The following is a 19,691-nucleotide window of genomic DNA, read 5'->3' as shown; positions in this document are numbered from 1 at the left end:
AGGACATGTTAACATACCAACTGTATGTGAACATGCACCTTTCCCCACCTCTTCGTCTGACATTAAGATCTTGTGATGTACAGCAACAACAACAAAAAACACATAGCAAGAACAAGAACATTAACAGCATGCAAAATAAAAGCCAATTATGTCAAAATCTGATGAGATTTTTGAGTTTATAGTAGCAAGATGAAGGACAGATAAACAAGATTTAGCTGTGTTTTGTCTTGTATTGGGAAGACAAAAAGAAAGTCACTACTACCTGCAATTGCTCATGGTAAGTGTATCAAGATGGTTGTTCAAAAACAGTATATGGAACAGTTTAATCTGATTGATTCAGATTTAATAAAGCCTAATGGAATCAGTCTGCCTGAGGGGGAGTCCTCCACAACTGAATGATCAAGGGGGGGTATCGTACAATATACTATGCAACTGTTTTATGGTATGTATGATGCTTTCTGTTTGAGTTTTTTAGTTTCTTTGCCTCAACAATTCTTGGGGTTTGTTAAGAAGTGAGATACAAAAACAGATACCATAGCATTCATAACAAGTTAGTCATGGTATATTTTGATAACGGATTACTTCATTTTAGCATATCACATCCTATTTTGGCAGAACACCAAACAGTTATTTGCTGCTTTCTAATATATTGTTTCAATGAAAAATGTCATGCATTTTCATTAACAATCTAATTTATACATTTTCCACTAAAGCTAGGTAGTAATGTGATGTATGTTTATGACTGGTTGGCCATGTGGTTTGGGAGGAGGCTTTTTCATTTATAAAAATTGAAAGGTATGGGGGATATGGAAGGAGGGGTATTAAAATTATGCCTAGTGTGGACAAAATTGGAAAATGGATCTTCATATCCTCTCTCATAACACCAAAACGTCTGAATGTTAAGAAATTCTGGACAGGAAAAAGATTTTTTCTTTAGATAGATAGATAGATAGATAGATAGATAGATAGATAGATGATATATAGATAGATGAAATGCACTTTCACAAGATGTAGTACATAGTGATGATAGCTGCCAAACAACATTAGATAACATTAAGGAGGCATTAGATAAATTAAGAGGACATGGCAATCAATGGCTCCAGTATCAGTTGTGGGGACACATAGGCTGGAGGATAATCTTACACTCAGTTCCTATAGGGGGCTTCCCATAGACATCCATCTGGCTCCTGCATGAACAGAATGCTGGACTAGTCCTACTCAAAGTGGTGGACCCAGATTGGTGCCAGTGCTTTATCCACTGGCCACATGTTCTTGACAAGTTTCCAGGAAAGAAAGAGAAAACAATTGTAGCCGACAGGCATAAGTATGATGCTAGTCCCTGGCACAATGGAAAAAAATAGTTGCCAGTCCTGCCATATTAAACAGTGTGCTAGCTTATGAAGCCTTTGGTCTTTTCCTGTACAGTTTGTATGAGAAATCAGCCTGAGACATTAGAAGTAAGCTATGTACAAATAACATGTTTCTAAAGAGCCTCTGTAGTGTAGTAGAACACCAATGCAGAAAGCTAGATTAAAATCCCAGGTGAGTTACGAGTCTGAAGAGGTGGTCTTCTCCAGCATCTTGCCTCATAATCTAATCTGCCACACGGAGGTATGCTAGTAACGGACCCCTCTAGGTGTGCCACCCAAATTGGAGGTAAAACATATTCCAAGCACGTTGACACCTGCCATCACAGCTTGGAAAAGTTAATATGTGGGCTCCAGTTCCATAGTGAGCTGCCTTGAGTCTGATTTAGGAGAAAAGTGGCATAAAAATAAAATAAAATAAAATATAAACTCAGTGCTAGTCAGGGGAGTTCTGGCAGCTGTAGTCATAGAAACATGAAACCATAGAATCAGAAAGTTGGAAGGGGATGCAAGGGCCATCTAGTTCAACCCAGTGCCATGCAAGAATATACAACTAAAGCATGCCAAAAAGGTAACTTGTTTAAAATCAACCAGTTTTAAACCTGAACCTGGGAAGCTTACCTGACATCTACATTTTTTAATTTCAGATTTTTAATGTCTTTCTCTAATAGCATAGCTTCTCATATTACTTTATAACCTATTGTAAATTAACTTGGATATTTTCATTTGGATGTTAAAATTAGTATTTATTTATTTGTTTGTTTGTTTATTGCAAATGGGAGTAAAACTAAAAAAAATATTAGAATCCAACAGCAGAGCAAAATTGATAGCAATCTCTCAAGGAAAAAGAATCTGTTCAGATGGCCAAACTGCCTAAAGGGAAACCAGAGCTGGTGGACAGATTCTGGGAATAACAGTCCACTCTGAGAGCTGCACTGTCATAATGGTATGGCTTGGTCCTGTGTGCCATCCTGCCAAACAAAAGGAAGATTTCTTTTTTAAAATTTTTAATTAAGTTTTATCCAGTGACAAACTTATAAACAATAAAAATAACAGACCTTGGGAATAAGCAAAGAGAATTTCCACCTAATAATACATTCTTTCAAAGTTATAAAAAGATCCAGAAAGCAAAATCATAGATCGTTTTGGCACAGTCGGGTGGTCAATGTCCAAAATGTCCTTCCAAAAATCAGCTGGGTGCGAAGGTGGGCCAAAATGAGATATATTATTATTGACATAATCAATAAAAATAGACCAATCCTCAATGAATGTGTGTGTCTTTTTGTCTGGATCTGTTATTGAAGGAATAGTAAAGTTTTTCCGACAAACATGTGCCCCAGACCGCTTTCCAACAATTTGGCAGTAACAAATTCCTCGTCTTCCAGTATCTTGCAATTTCAGTTGTAGCTGCAGAGAATAGAAATATGATGAGTCTCCTGTGTCTTAGATGACTATTGGCTTTGCTGAAGATTGATAATAATAAGGTCAGGCGAAATTTCACTGGCTGTTTAATAATGTCAGATATCTACATCAATATTGCATTCCAAAAAGCATTGATCCTAGGACGTTGGAGCCACATGGGCGTGTAAGAAGAAAGGAAGATTTCTTTATACATCTAGTATTGATGTGATGCAAACTGGCTGTTAACCTGTATTATTAAAGAGCTGCTACAAAAAATCTGCCACCTATCTCACATATAATCTTATTTCAGTCCCCACATTGGTAGCATTTCAGGGAGTGAGCACTAAAAAGTATTCATACTGAGAACTCTTACATTTCCTGTGTTCAGATTCTCTTGGTAACTTTGCCTCCTCCCTGATCCCCTCTCTTTTGGATGCCTAACTAGGGTTGCCATAATGGAGGACCTCGAAACCGGGACAAATGTAGGACAAGGTTTGAAAATGTAGGACATATTTTTTTTTTAATTTCCTGGCTAGGAAATTAAAAAAAAAAAGTCCTAGATTTTTAAACCTTGTCCTCCTCCTCCTCCTCCTCCTCCCGGCCTGGGAGGGAGCCTAGGCCGGCTCCCAGGCCGAGAAGGGCGAGGGGAAGCCAGGCATCGCGGCGATCGCCGCGGTGCCAGGCTTCCTCCTCCTCCTCCCGGCCTGAGAGGAAGCCTAAACCGGCTCCCAGGCCGGGAAAGAGGCGGAGGCTGCTCCTCATCGCGGCGATCGCCGCAAGGGGAAGCGGCCTGCTCCTCCTCCCGGCCTGGGAGGAAGCCTCAGCAGGCTCCCAGGCCGGGAAAGAGGCAGGGGCTGCTCCTCATCGCGGCAATTGCCGCGGTGGGAAGCGGCCTCCTCCTCCTCCCTGGCCTTGCGGAGGCCTTGGAGGACCCCGCGGCCGGAGGTCCGACCACGGAGCCGCCTCGAAGGCCTCGCTGGGGCCCGGGAGGGAGCGTCTCCGCGGCTGGAGCTCCAACCGCGGAGAGCCTTCCCAGGCCTCAGCAAGGCCTTGGAGCCGCCGCGGGGGCTGAGGTGGCCGCGGTGGGCGGGGCCGTCCCGGTTTGGGCGCCAAACCTTACCGGGACCGGGTTGGCCCCTCCCAAACCGGGATTGTCCCGCCCCCCGGCGTGATATGGCAACCCTATGCCTAACTATATTTCTAAATGCTCGGCTGATGCTTTTAAGCTACTGCAATGCTACACATTTGAGGATTGAAGGAAAATTTCCTTGAGGAAGGCAGAATTCTTATTTGCTTGGACTATAACTTCATTTTGTCACACACACACACACACACACACACACCATCAAAGCTATACCCCTAGTCTTTATTAACCTTCCATGAGGCAAAGAAGCATGAGTAGTATGTTCATTAATAATATCAAGCATATTTACTATTTAGTCATATCAATATACAGTCAAACGTTTCCGCTTTGAATATTACCCTGGGGTGAATGTACAGTGTGGAAATCATGAAGTTTAACACCACTTTAAGTGGTATTGATGCATCCTATGGAATCCTGAGATTTGTAGTTTTACAAGGTCTTTAGTCTTCTCTGCCAAAATGTGTAGTGTCTCAGAAAATTACAAATCCCAGATTCTGTAGAATGGAGGATGGCAGTTAAAGTGGTGTCAAACCGCATTTTTTCGATAAGGCAGCCTTTAATGCTGTGTCAAAATGGCCCTACTCAAAATGGAAGATTTAAAATCTAGTTGCAATATGGGGTTTCCTTCCACATTTCTGTTCCCTGCCTTAACCCATAATGGTGTCTTATAAGAATTCAACCTGAACATTTAGAGACGTGAGCTATGGACAGATACCACTTCACAAAAGGCATCAAGTCACTCCAACTATCCATCTTTGTGACAGGTAATTGCCCTTTATTGAGCTAATGACTTACTGTAATTAAGATATTGATACTTTTTAAAATGGAACTCCTCTGTTAAAGCTAATAGTTATGCCAAATATCAGCAGTGCATTGCATGGAAATACTCTCTACAAATATTTCCATGGCAGAAAAATAGCTGTGTGTGTTCTATAATGATTTTCTGCACAGAAGTATATTTCCCCATTTCAATTAAAATGCTAGAGGCAAATATAGAGGTTTTTGTTTCTGCTAAAAAGAAAAACCTCTTAAAACTAAAATAAGAATGCATTATTTTACAGCTGAGCAGTGCAGACAATTGCCACATGGCAAGCATCTGTTATGTCTGCACCTCATACCTGGTTTTGTGATTTTTTTTCTTAAAATGGTAAAGTGTTGGATATATAGTGAAATAACACGAAACAGGACTATGCAACTATGAGTCTTTTTTTAAAAAAGAAAGAAACAACAGTGGAAAGAGGTATCAGATTTATTTAAGAGGAGGCAATTCATTACCATTCAAAATACAGTAAGATGTCAGAACAGAATTGTAGACTCTCTCTCTCTCTCTTTTTTATACACACAGAAAAAACTCAACCTCCTAAAAGTTCACTAAAGAGTTATCCAGAATACATGAGCTAATGCAGACTAACTGGTGCCTTCTCCTTCTGCTCTGTCATTATCTATCAGTAATAGATGGTTTAATCCTAAAAATATATGATGCGGTTTTCACTCTGGGTACTAGCTTCCAGATGGAAGGGGTAAATACAGAATGTCATTTAGCTTGCAAAAGCTCTCCATGTGCATTAAATAAATTAGTGGCTCCCTGAAAGATAAGAAAATGTAATTCTGGCAAAAAGGGAATATACAGCTTTTCTTTCCCAGACATGTCAGATTGTTTTTTTAAAAAAATTCTCCCTTAAGTTCTAGATTAATATTTATCACAGCACCTGGAATATTATGTTGCTATTCTTTTATTTACATCTCCTGCTGCAAATCAATGCACCTTTTGTAACTTACATTTTGTAACTTACATTTTTCCATTGGCAAAACCAGTTTATCACACAGGTGCAAAAAACACACCTTGAGACAGCTCCCTAAAAATTTAGATCTGTTACAGGCCAGTTTTTGGGGAGGGAATAATTGTAATATTTCTGGAAGTTTTCTGTGTAGGTTTTTGTTTTGCTTTGTGAGACTCGTTTCTGTTTACAAAGAGGTCACAAAATTTTAAGTAATAAGAGTGATTATAATGCTACATGTCACTTTTCAAGATTGCAATGTCTTTAATTTTTTATCTACTTATAATATTTTGCAGCCTGTCCATTAACTATGGTTTCTGAGTGTCTCAAAAACACAGAATACAAAACAATAACGAACAGTAAATTGCAGCACAAAAATGTCAGCATATCAGTACCATCACCACTACAACAACCATTATTATTGCTACTCTGCCTTTTCCCCAGGACGCAAGGTGGCTTACAAAAGTTAAGCAAAGCAGCTTTGCAAGGGGTGGGGTCCCCCACAACACAGCTAAAAATACAGAATTGAAAAGCAAATGGATTAAGTTTTAACAATGGACCAACCACAAATGTCAGCAAGTGCAATCTATGCGGCTTTACAATTCATGCCTACAGCAGTCTCCCTGCTTTAAAAATTGAACCCCAGAGACAATACCACAAACTATCTTTTATTCTGTAACAGTATTCCCGGTGAATTTCTCTGATTCATATACTGGATTAGTAAAAGGTTAAAAAACAATTATGCCATACAGAATCGCAGAGTTGGAAGGGACTACAAAGGCCATCCAATCGCTCCCATCCCATGCAGGAATCTGTAGGTAAAACATTCCTTAGGTGAACATGCAATCTTTGTTTTAAAATCTCCAACAAAAAAATTCCACCATCTTCCAGTATATCTATTCCACAGTTGAACATCACTTAAGTATCATTAAGCTTTTTCAAATTTCTATTTGGGGATTCTTTTCTTGTAATATGCATTCATTGCTACAGAGCCTTTCTGCTGAAACAGCAGAAAAATGAGCTTGCTCCATCTTATTTATGATAAGCCTCCATATACGTAAAAATGGCTGCCACTGTCTCTTCAACACTCTTCCATGCAGTGCTCAGCTTCTGCAGTTTTTATCCTTCATACAGTTTTATTTCCAGACCCTTTACTATCTCGGGCAACGTTCCTTGCATAAGATCCAGGTTGTAGATATTCTTCTAAAACTATGGTGCCCAGAACTGGACTCAGGATTCCAGCTGGTGTCTCACAAAAACGAACAGAGTTACCACTATTACTTCTCATGATCAGGATACTATAGTTCTGTTGATGTAGATGAGAATAATGTTAGCTTCTTTTCTTTTTCTTTTCACAGTCCCCACCAGTAATGCAAGTGCCTCCTTAACGATTGGGGGAATTATAACTCAGGAGGCCTACAAGAGGAAGGTAACTGCAGGGATCTTTTCACCTATGTATACCAGTAATAACTGCAGAGAGTATTCCAGTTTCAATACATAAAATGTTTAGAAATGTGCAAGGGTGAAAGCAGACATACAAGAACCAGGTCAACCTTAAAAGTCATGCAAGGCTATCGGAGAGAAAGATGTGGAAGGGTGGATAGAGAAAAGTCGAGAATCAAACAGGGCAATAATGACTGGTCCTGAAAGGTCTGCTTAAAGTGCAGTGCTGCTTCCAGTGTGGTCTAGAGGCTAGTGAGGCTTAGAGTGACTTAGTCGATGGAGATTTTCAGATCAATGCTTAAGCGCTGGTAAAATGCAGCTAAAACATTTAGGATGCATACATGTGTAAAAGCCTGGCACACTTCCTAAATGTCAGGTAATTGTTGGCTTCCCTCCAGTGTTCCTGAATGCAAAGTTTCCATTCAGCATAAATTGCCTCTCCCTGAATGATTCAGGGATGCTGGAGGGGAGCCGACAATTCCCTGACTTTTAGGAAGCGTGCCAGGCTTTCACACACGCACACTTGCTAAATGTTTTAGCAACGATTTACCAGCACTTACCCCACAGTAAGCACTGGTCTAAAAATCTTCTATGTCTGAGGGTTATACAAAGGGAGCCCTGGTCTGTGAACAATATGGCTAGGGCTGGAACAGATTTATCAGCAGTGGCAAGCTGGCTGGAGTGTTTTTATCAGATTTTGTTTGTATTGTATTCTATTTTATGTATTTTATGATTGCTGTTCATTTTATAGAAGGGCGGTATATAAATAAAATTTTTATTATTTTATTTATTATACCACATTTCATACCCTTGAGGGGTGCACTGCATTACCTTCAGTAGGACAAAGACCCTAATGTTTTCCCAGGGGACTAACAAAAGTGTCCAGAATGGCTGATGCCTTTAGCTCTGGAGTGATAATAATAGATTTGAGACAATCCTTTAATCTTATGCAGGAGGGGCATGTAGGAACATCTTCATAAGGCTAGCGTAAAGGGCATGGTCACGGATTACTTTATGATAAACTCCCTTTGCTTCAAAGAGAAATGCAAAGAGCCTGGTGGGGGGGAAGCAAGGTGCTCCGCAAACCTATTAGCATTTATGTTAGATTTATCTCGGCCTCCACATGTTCTCAAGTCAGCATGACTCCGACACATGTAGTTTCTGCAGGTCACTGCGACCTTTAAACATGCCCAACTTTAGATGTTAATTACGAAACTGCATATTCAGCCTTTAGGGTATATTAACAAAATCTGCTCAACACTGGAACTGTGCACTATTGCTCTCCCTCTACTGAATAACATCCATTGGTTATGCATGAGAAGATGGTCTCTGCATAGAGCTACATTGTTCAATCAGGGCCATCCACATTCATGTGGGTCAAAGGAAAGGGCACATAGTTCTAGCAGAGGACAGGGCTGGTTCTCCTGGATGTGTGGACATATTCTAGTGAATGTACTTTAGGACACAAGTCTTCCAAAAGGTTTCTAGAAGACAGAATTGCATAGTGGGAAGTGGAACACAACTCATCTCTACTTCCCCAACATAAACACTAAGGCACTGCACTGTGTACAGTTTGTGTGTCATATCATTTTACACACTGCAACTACTGAGGCGAGGTATTTACAACCTGTTTGAGGACAATTATGTCTTTCTGATATATCTTCAGCCAAACTAAGATGCACCGACTTGTCACTGGACTTTATTATAATGGCCCTGAAATGGGCCCACTGCGTTCTAAATGTTTGTGTGTGCAGGCGCGCACAGAACAGAATGGGGCCAAGAACCCCATTTTACTACAAAGTGGAATGCCGCCTTTGCCGGGTGTTCCAGTTACGTCCCCATTCCGTCCCAGAGGGCGCAATTTCGAGAATGCTTAGAAACAGTACGATAAAGTCCCTTGTCACCAGTGCAAGATACTTTTTCAGAATAAATGAATACAGCAGAAGACAGGAGAAATGTTCAAGCAATATTATATACTAGTAGAACGAGGAGAGAAAAGGTACACAAGCAGAGATTAATGCTATGGCAATTGTAATGTTGGAACTTATTTTCAATTTTGGAGGTTATGCTACATGTTGTTCATTTCACAATGCTTTCAGTAAGTGTTTTTGTATCATGATCTAATATGCTCCTTGGAAAAGTGGTAGTGATCACACTAACAATGAATCCCTTTACTCATATGTTAAGTAACTGTTAACCAACATAAATGGCATCACCATCATCACTGTGATAAGCAGCATAAACCTATGTGGTGCCTTCAAATGTTTTATGTCCTTCACATCCATCTGGAATCTCCACAACAAGCCTACAAGGTAAATCAGTGTTATGACAGAATAGCTTAAACACACACATTTACACATACACTTTGGAAATTAAGCAACCTCTCCTCCTTCATAACTATCCCACCATAAAAATAGACCACTTTTTAAAAATTAGTTCTTCTTCTTCTTCATCATCATCATCAAATAACATGCAGCCCTTTTACAATCTTAGCTACTTCTATATAAAAGAAGAGACTGTACTATAAACAAAGTTTTCTATTTTTATGCCAGTGTGGAAACTAATTTAGCTGGAGACAGCAATCTAATTAAATTAAATGTGAATGGTTGATATTTTAGTGAATAGCATGTATCAGAATGACATAGCATTTGCCATTTTGTATACTGAAATAATGAAGAACAGTCTTTTGGACAGAAATGCTGCAGTTGTAAATACATTTTTGTGGCAATTTAATTGTAACTGAAGTTCAATTAACTGCAGTCTTATAGTAAGTGGCCTTTTGGGAGGGCACATTTCTGACATCTTTGCATGCAACATATACATTACAAGCCTCGTTCCTTTCTTGCAACCTTTTTCGGATAGTATTAGGATTATATGACATAAATGAGGTCATCCAGGCTTGTACACCAGATGTTAAAACATTCTTTAAAACATCATTAACTCTTTGTTACTTCTGACAGTGTAACAACCATGTGGAAGGCAGAACAGATTATACACACACACACACACACACACACACACCAATTTCTGGTGATATAACCATCATTACAACCACTACTGCAATGATTATGATGATTTTTTAAATTCTGTTTTTAAAACCTGACTCTTAAGGATCTGTACTCCACTTAAACCATTATTAACATAAAAATGTTTGTAGAAGTGTTTTAAGTTTTTTTTTAACCTGGTTACACAGGTAAGACTGTACACAAACCAAGTTCTCCAACGCAATTTGCTTCACATGGCTTCATATTGTTCATCCAGGTGTGTGGTTCCCACTTATAACACCTTTGCTTATGCTAATTCCAAATTAGGCTGCATAGAATTTTTCCAAGCATGTTTTAATCTAGGTGTTCTATCCACTAAAAAAGGCAATCAATTCAGTCTAAATGAGAAAATATATCCAGGTTGAAAGGAATTGAGAATGTCTGAAGAACATGGTTGACCAGCAGCTAAACTGCCCCAGCAGTTCTTCTTAGGGAAGAATTCTGTCGATGCACTACACTAATAGTTGAACTTTTTCTCTATAGTTGTATAGTGCTGGAGGAAGTTAGACAAAAGCTGCCAGCTCAAGGCAACCTCCTTTTCCAACACCTTACTTCCTTCAAAGCTGCAGCACCTACAGCATTTTTCCTCTTAGCACCACTGCCTACACAGGTGTCATTACACTAGGAGTGTGCACCAACACACTGAAGCAGACCTTTTCAGTTAATGGATTTCTCTCCTAATTTATATCTGCTGGTGGCAGCAATACAGAAATCACAGTTATTCAAATTATGGCAATAGCACTTTCAAGAGCCCAGGCATGTTACCATACAGATTTTTTTACCCTGTCATTGTCATACTTGCATTTCTACAGGGAACCTATATGACATGATCCAGTGGTGACCAACTTTGGTAGGCCCTAGGCATCAATTTTATGCCTTTGAGGCACTGTAGAAATCACATGGACTGTCAAAAAAGGAAAAGGAAACCCAAATAGAAATGGATTAGACGTTACTCCTAGATTTAAAAACAGGTATATTTATATATTGACTAATGTACAGCATAGTGATGTAAATGAAAATGTATTTTGTTCTTGACCACAAGAACTATTTATTAAAAAAATTCTCCCCATTGTGAGGAGAAAACTTTGCATTTTTTCAAGGACTATCTGCAGGCTGGGACTTAACTTGTAAAACAAGAATTTCCCATTCAGATTTTGCAAGCAGAGAGCCCCAATGGCTAGTGACCCCCTGGTTGTTGTTTTTTACAAGGATTGGAAGACAGCTGAATATTCTTCACCCACTTAGTAGGGAGGATGCTGCAACCTATTCACATGGTGAGCTGATGTGTCCAGAGGCTTCTAGGAGACACAATTTACCCTTTTTGCCAGAAAAAAATATGGCCTATGAGGGTCACACACAGCCCCGGGTGCAGATTCAGTCAAAGGGTCACACTTCATTGTCCTCAAGTGGCTCTTTCAATGTTTTCTCAGACTATAAAAAATATTTGCTTATATAATGAAATACTATTATTTTGTTCGCTGCATTTATTTATTTGTTTCTCCAAAGGGGACCCAACGTATCTCACAACATACATTAAAATAAGGTACATGAATTAAACATTAGTAATAAAAATAAATTAAAAATAAATTAAGCTACCATATTTAAACATTAGTCCTTTAAAATAATAGTTCAGATTACAGACGCGAACAGTGTAATTATAACATTTTTCTAGACTCAAAAAGGCCTCAGGTGTTTTTTCAGCAGGGCTCAGTTTTTTGTTATATAGAATCAGAGCTGGAAGAGACAACAAGGGCCATCCAGTTCAATCTCCTGCCCTGCAGGAACTCTCAATCAAAGCATCCCCAACAGATGGCCATCCAGCCTCTTTTTCAAGACTGCCAAGGAGGGAGACTCCACCACTCTCCAAGGGAGTGTGTTCCACTGTTGAACAGCCCTTACTGTCAGGAAGTTCCTCTTATAGTGTACCACAAGGTACCATTCTATCCCCAATCTACATGAAACCACTGGGAGAGATCATCTGCAGGCATGGGGCAGGATGTTATTAGTATGCTGATTACACACAAATATACTTCTCCATGCCTTCAAAAGCAGCTTCAGCTAAGGATAGTGTCTCCTCTGAATGAATGCTTGGAATAGGTAATGAGCTGGTGAAGAAAAACAAATTGAAACTGAATCCAGACAAGACTAAGGTGCTTACTATTAAGGATCCTAATTGGGGGCTGGAGGTTTGTCAACCAGTTCTGGATGGGGTCTCTTGCTCTGAGGTCAGAATGAGATGCCCAGCTACTTGATCAACATTGGGCACCTTGTTTTGACCTGTTGTGGCTATGGCCGGCAGCATGGTGGGACACACATGCAAACAGTCCCCCCATGTTGCAATGGGAGTGCTGAGTAAAGGGGACGGTGGGCCAGCTTCAGGGTCAGAATACTATGGACTGCTCCTAAACTATTCTGGGTCTTGCAGACAGGGCTCCTGATTCTACTTTAACTGTCATGACTGCATTCTGTGGATTCCTGGAGTTTGTAATTTGGTGAGGCATTATTGCTCCCTAGCTGAGACTAATTCTAAATGTCCCTCCTTATATTCCATACCCCCAGGAAATCCATGGGACTGAACCATGAGAGTAAAAGTGGAATCATATTATTACAATTGTGGCAGCATCTGCGCTGCAGAAATGATCCAGTTTGTCACCACTTTAATTACCATGGCAGTTATAAATTCTGGAATTTGTAGTTTGTTCTGGCTCCATAGTTCTCAGGCAGAGAAGGCTAAATGTCTCACAAAACTACAGTTCTCAGTATTCCATAGGATTGAGTCATGACAGTTAAAGTGGTGTTAAACTGGATTATTTCTGCAGTGTGAATGCAGTCTGTGTAGTATGAATGGAGCCTGATTCTTTTTGTTTAGTGATGACTGGCTAACGTAAGGGGGAGGGGGGTTCGAATGCATATTACTTTTTACACCATTTATACATTATCTTCTGGTGATTCTTATATACACCTCTTTTTAATGTGCTTTTAAGAACTGAAGAGGGAGAAAAAAAGCCTTACAGATGGCTAACAATGCATAATCAGGTATATCATTTGTTGACTGATAACATTCAAGAAGGAAAAGTGGTAGGGATTGTTCTACCAATGCTGTTTTCTTTCTTTTAAAACATTTAATAAAAGGAGCCCTGGTGGCGCAGTGGTTAAATGCCTGTACTGCAGCCATTCACTCAAAACCACAAGGTTGCGAGTTCAAGACCAGCAAAAGGGCCCAAGCTCGACTCAGGCTTGCATCCGTCCGAGGTTGCTAAAATGAGTACCCAGACTGTTGGGGGCAAATTAGCTTACTTGCTGTTCACCGCTATGATCTTTGGAATAGCGGTATATAAATAAAACAAATTAAATTAATTAATAATTTTGCTCACAAATCCACCATGAAGAGTTGAATATCTTCTCATGTGGAAAATATTTCTGGTTGCGCTGCATACATGTTAAAGGGACAGGAAGCGTGGGTATGGCTGCATTACATCATAAACGCTATTCATATTTCATCACAGTGTGACGCAGGCAGCAAGGACTCCAATAGAGACGAGAGAAGCTATACTGGCCATTGGGCAACGGCTGGAGGAAGTAGAGGAAGTAGAAGCAGCTCCACCGTGTCCCAGCCCCTCAACTGTGGCAGGCCTCAAGTATTGGGGCAACAGCCCAACCCCATGGCCTCCTGGGCTATTGCCCGTGGGTGGCTTTTGGCTGCAGCTGTTGTACTGGCTTGTTCTCTGCCATTGACTGCCATCCAGTCTAACCTATTGCCATCTCTGCAGATGTTTTCCTATTGTTCAGACTGCTTATCCTGTGAGGATATATCTAAAGAATCTTTTCTCTTTGCCATTCTTCTGCTGGATACATACACAACCTTACTGTTTCAATGGCATCATTGCCCTCATCATCAAAACATCAGAGGCATAGCTGACCGCACCCAAAGACAACCCATAGATAACGCAGACAGCCTGGGACGTTTGAAAGGGAAAGCTAGCCCCATGCTCAGATGTGCTAACTGGAGAAAAGCCACACCAGCATCACAGCCTGGCATGAGTACCTCTTAACCGTCTCTTCTCATAAATAAACGTAATAATAAATAAATGTAACAATAAATAATTCAAAAGCTTGTGCTCCGAGTTTGATTTTAACAGGCATGCACTCTGATTTGCCCTTGGAAATACAATCACCTATTGATTCAGATATCATTCCGTGAAGATGACGTTGAAGGGTCCTCAGAGCATGACGGCCACTGCTCTCACCCATAAGAGGAAAAATTACAAAAGAGCCCAGCTACATGAGGGCAGAACAAAAAATAGTGGATTCGGTGAAGTGAAATATAATTGTGAAAATAAAGAAAAGTCTTTATTGCAGTATACCTTAACAGTCATTCTACTTAGAGGGTGTCTGCTTCTTTGTCTTTTTTCTCCCCTTTCTTTTTAAAAATCCTTTCCCCTTCTTTTCTCTACCCTTTAAAAGAAGCAAGTAAATAGGTAGCATGGTAGAACCAACTAGAAATGATGTAGTCCATGTTGGTGCCCTTCCTAGACCAAGCAGATTGCAACCCAATACCAATGTCTGCTAGGCTCTGTTTAGCCCAGAGCTTGGAACATTCAGTTGGAAATTATTTTGATAGTGTTAAACATATGAAACCACAAAATAAATTCATTTCCACCAGCACCAACAACTGAAATCATTAATTAGCTAAATCATCATTAGTTAACTCAGTATTTAAACCAAGCTCTTTCCAGGACAAACCATCAGATTTAAAGAGAATGGTGCATAGGCTGTGACTGTTGGCATCTGGGGCACATCTGAAATACAAAGACCATAATACAATTGTTGGCTGGGGATAGTGGGACTTGCAATGTGTCTGGAAATTTGGGAAAGGCTGTCTTAAAATCTAATCTTACAACCCGTCCCATTATTTTACTTGTACCTGTACCTCTCCCCTTTTTCCTACTCCCCACTAACCTTGCCAACATGTACACTGCTCACTAGCCTTTCAAACACCTTATTTATTAAAGTCTGATAAGGAGTGATGCTCAAGGCCAGGAAGGAATAATACATTAATTTCAGGTAGAGGACATGGAGCTGCTACAAGTGCAGCAATAAGTGCAGCAAAAATACCAGTCTGTGAATCAAGGGTGAAGAATTGTTAAGCAGAAATGTTTTGAGTGCCTCTGAGCGTATGAAAAACCTATTTTTCCACAAATGAAGGCGTCTCACCTCTTTAGCCTCCCTGCTCCTTATAAAGAAGCATGATCTGCAAAAATCAGTAGTAGAGAACCTATTTTGTTTTTTAAAATGGCATAGAAATGGATGAGAGAGCATGGAGTATGTTTGGGATCTAAGTTTCAACCCTTCAAAGTATGTTACCTCCCTGAAGGTGTGGTCAAAAAGGAGTTTGGGAGATTGGGGAAGACAGAAAAACCAAAAAAGAAGAGATCTAGGGGAGGAGTTGGCTGTTGAAGAAAACTTTCCACTTAACTATACAACTGCCAATTATACAAATACCAGGTGCTGAATGCTGTTCTGTATTTCAGAGGAAGGAACTGGCAAAACCACCTTGTCTAAGAAAACACTAGGAAATTCATGGGGTCACTGTAAGTCAACAGGTGATTTGAAGACATAAATACTCTAAAGAATCACAAAGCAATTCAAAGCAGTTCTTAGCAGACATGGGCGGGGACATGGGTTTAGCTAAATGAATCTTTTGTCTGCAAACTAATTGCTCCAATCCAAAAGATGGGAACTAATAATCTTTTACTGAATTTGAAATATTGATGGACTAAATAAACAACTAGTTAAAATCAACTAAACCATCACTTTATCATTAGTAATATTCCCTTCATAGGGAAGCTAGAATGGATGACTCTTTGCTGTCCTTCCATTGGCAGACTAAGACTTGATTATTCATCAGTCCAGGAGCCAGCATAGTGTAGTAGATTTTGTACTTAAGTATGATTCCAGGAGACCAGGCTTCACCATGGGATTCCACTGGGGAGTCTTGGGCAAGTCACACTCTCTCATCCTCAGAGAAAGGCACTAGCAAACTTCCTTGGAATAAATCTTGCCAAGAAAACCCTGTGCTAGGTTCACCTTTGGGTTGCCATAACTTGGAAATTATTTGAAGGCACACAACCACCACCACCACCACAACAATGTAGTCTTATCATTGTATAAATGAAAAACTAGATGGGGTCAAATAGCTGCAAAGCAGTGATGTAGACTCCAGTCTACTAACTGGGACTCAAGTTGGACTCAAGTCACTTCAGTGACTCAACTTGGTAGTAAATGAGACACTGACTCAACTCAGCTCGAGACTTGTACATGTTTAGCAACCAATTTGCAAGCCTAACTTCATCCAGAAACAACACAGGTGTTAGGCAATGGGATTGAAGTGGGGCTTCAGGTCTATTCAGCAGACTGTCCCTACAGCTTTAGAAGAAGGGTCCTTCTTCCTCAAGTCCGCCCCCCCCCCACACACATATATATCCTACCACCTTTTTTTCTGTTAAAAGTTGGTCTGGAGATTTAAGACTTGACTTGAGACTTGACTTGAAAGTATCTTGCAAGGACTTGAAACTCTACTTGAGACCTGAAGGCAGAGACTTGAGACTTGGAGTAAAAGACCTGAATACATCGCTGCCAAGAAGAAAGGTAGGTAGACAAAAAGATGCTAGAAATGCAAGTTCTACAATATTTAGAAACAAAAATATAAAGCTCTAAAATGTGAGGAGACTCAGATAACAAGAACTAGAAAAGACAGATGAAATAAAGGATTTTTTTCCTTCCTCCATTTTAAATATCGGTGCTGATTCTTCCTCTTTCAGTTGCAAAGAAAAGGTTAAAGTTGATGCTATGATAGCTTCTAAACACAATGCACCTTTATTGTATTTTCAAGAAAATCACTTAACATGTTTAAATGCATGCAGACTTATTACATCTGGAATCAAGTCCCACCTAGTTTTCAACTGCAGAAGCTAAGATTATTTTAGCCACCAGGAATTTACTTTGGTTGAGCCCTTTCTATCTTGTCAAATCAAATAGATTTTGTGCATTAGTTTAATCTCAATGCACTGGCAGCTTGGGGTGGGGAGAAGGAAGAGAACAACTCAAGTGCTGCAAGTGGTGTTGAAAGATAAGGAAGGAAAAACTCATTCCACATTGTCCTTTTGATAAACATGATGTTTAGCACACATCTTGCTTGACAATGCCAATGACATAAGAACATCAATAGATTCATTTTCAAAAACGATATAAGACCACATTTGTTTTGCATGTCCATATGCTTCTAGTGTGCGTGTGTGTGTAATATATATAATGTAGAAATATCAAAATAAAACTTAAAAGCTAGAAATAGGATTGGCTTTTGAAATTTTGCAAGGATGATGTCAGGCACATTCTCAGTTACCACATGCCTGTACCTTTCAATGTGCTGCATCATCCTCTGAGCTTCTCCACTGGTCCTTTCCATCCACACTTTTCTTTTGCCTCCCCTGCCCAAGTCTGTCCCCTCCCCCCCCCCACAAGAACAGGTAAAGGGAGAAAGGGAAAACATAATACAACAACTGCCATAAGAGAAGCACTTCAACTAGAAATACTAGAGCAAAAAAGGGCAGATGTTTACTTCCACCTCAACAATCTTGTCTACATTCTCCTTCACTCACTCTGATTGATACGAGGTCTTACTTGTCACAGTTGGTGAGTAGGAGCTGCCTCACACAGAATCACATCATGGCCTATCTATTTTGATACCCAGAGTTTCCAAAGTTTCATTGTGAGGAACTGGGCAGGGATGGAGACACTGGATTTCCAGTGACTCTTAAGGTTATTCTACAGTGGACCCTTGTTATACGCTGGGGTTTGGTTCCAAGATCCTCCGTGTATAACAAAATCTGTGGATGCTCAAGTCCCATTAAATATAATGACATAGCAAAATGGTGTCCCTTATAAAAAATGGAAAATCAAGGTTTGATATTTGAAATTTATACTTTTTTTGAACATTTTCAAACCGTTGATGCTTGAATCCGTATATAAACAATTTGTGTATAAGAAGGGCCGACTGTACTAGAAAATTACCATGGCATATCAGAAACAGCTGGGAGCAGAAAGCCCAGGACAGGCAAGGAGTCCAAGCTCAAGCGGCTATTCAATAAACTGCATAGGAGTAGGACTGGATTTCCAGTGATTCTATTCATGCAATTATTCCAGGCTTTTCTCTGGGTCAAGGTGCGGTGTGGAAAGAAAAAAACATATAGACTGGAGTCCTTGAAAGTTTATGCTAGAAATGTCTTTTCCTCATTTAGTCTCTAACAGGATTCCTTTAAACCGTTTTATACTGAATCAGATTCTTATGACTCTGAATACTACTACATAAGTTGAAGATCCCTTGTCCAAAACGCATAGAACCGCAAGGGGTTTGGATGTAAGATTTTAAAACTTTTGAAATATTTGCATATACACAATGAGATATCTTGCAGATGGGAACCAACTCTAAACATGACATTTATCTTTCTGTATACAATGTATACACGCAGCTTTAAGATAATTTTATACACAATATTTTAAAATAATTTTGTGCATGAAATAAAGTTTGTGTACACTGAACCATCAGAAAGCATAGGTGTCCCTATCTCAGCCACCTATGTGGACATTTTTTAATTTTGGAGTATTTCAGATTTTGGAATTCCAGATAAGGGCTACTCAACCAGTATATTTAAATGGGAATTTTGATGCAGGAATTTTTAAAATTCCGATTGAGGCAGAAAATGGATGGGACATTTAATGAATGAAATCAGAAAAATAAAACTAACTTGGACTGGAGATATGACTATTCCATTAATCCCTAACTGGGTATTCTAAGAACTATATCTGGAATGTTGCACATGCAAAACTTATTCTGTGTCATTTCATTATTACCCCATGCAGATCTCTGCCATTGTGGATAGTTAGTAAGACAGTGGAGAGAAGGGCCATGTTTGCTGTGTCTTCTAATGTGACACCTTCTAGGTCTTCTTGTTTTCTCCACAATAATTGCCTCCAGAGAAACTTCGCCAATGGAACAATAGGTGCTCAGACCTAAATGGCTGTATCTGGACTGCAAGACAGGACCCTACACTGCATCCTCCCTCACCATCTCAAATGCTGAAGGATATAAATACAGTCTCCCGTTTAAAAACTGCTAGCATTATCTTCATTAGATTTTTTTAAAAAACAACAACAACTAAAAGTAGTAAAATTAGAGCCTGTTATGTTTTAGCTAGAAGGCTGGGTTTGCGTGAACGAAACAGGTTCAAATCCTTATGAAACTAACTGGGTGGCCACTGGTGTCTCTTTCTTTTTCCCACCTAACTCATAGAGTTGTGAAATATTGTACATTTCCCCCATTATTCCATTAGACCTCCTACAATACAGCTTTATAGTGATTAATAAAGGGTGGGGGGCTGAAATACACTTCCCCAAATACATCAAAGTTTTGCAAATGTGTCTCCAAAGTACCAGGATAAATCTTTTTGATACAAAA

General features: G+C 39.7%; 1 protein-coding gene and 1 long non-coding RNA gene across 2 annotated transcripts in view; one reads left to right on the top strand and one right to left on the bottom strand.

Moving 5' to 3' along the window:
* Positions 1 to 19,691, bottom strand: part of CMSS1 (cms1 ribosomal small subunit homolog) — a 254,657-nt gene that overhangs the window by 120,118 nt on the left and 114,848 nt on the right. The window lies entirely within an intron of this gene.
* Positions 4,618 to 14,227, top strand: LOC149319805 (uncharacterized). Its single transcript, XR_016280243.1, has 3 exons — positions 4,618 to 4,676; positions 7,049 to 7,119; positions 13,684 to 14,227. It is a non-coding gene; the product is annotated as an uncharacterized LOC149319805 (long non-coding RNA).

Source organism: Sceloporus occidentalis, unplaced genomic scaffold (genome assembly GCF_023333645.1).
Source record: "Sceloporus occidentalis isolate IW3139 unplaced genomic scaffold, rSceOcc1.0.p SCAF_2, whole genome shotgun sequence".
NCBI classification, from domain to species: Eukaryota; Metazoa; Chordata; class Lepidosauria; order Squamata; family Phrynosomatidae; genus Sceloporus; species Sceloporus occidentalis.
Note: the sequence above shows the minus strand (reverse complement) of the source record. Positions and strands in the feature narration are given on the sequence as shown.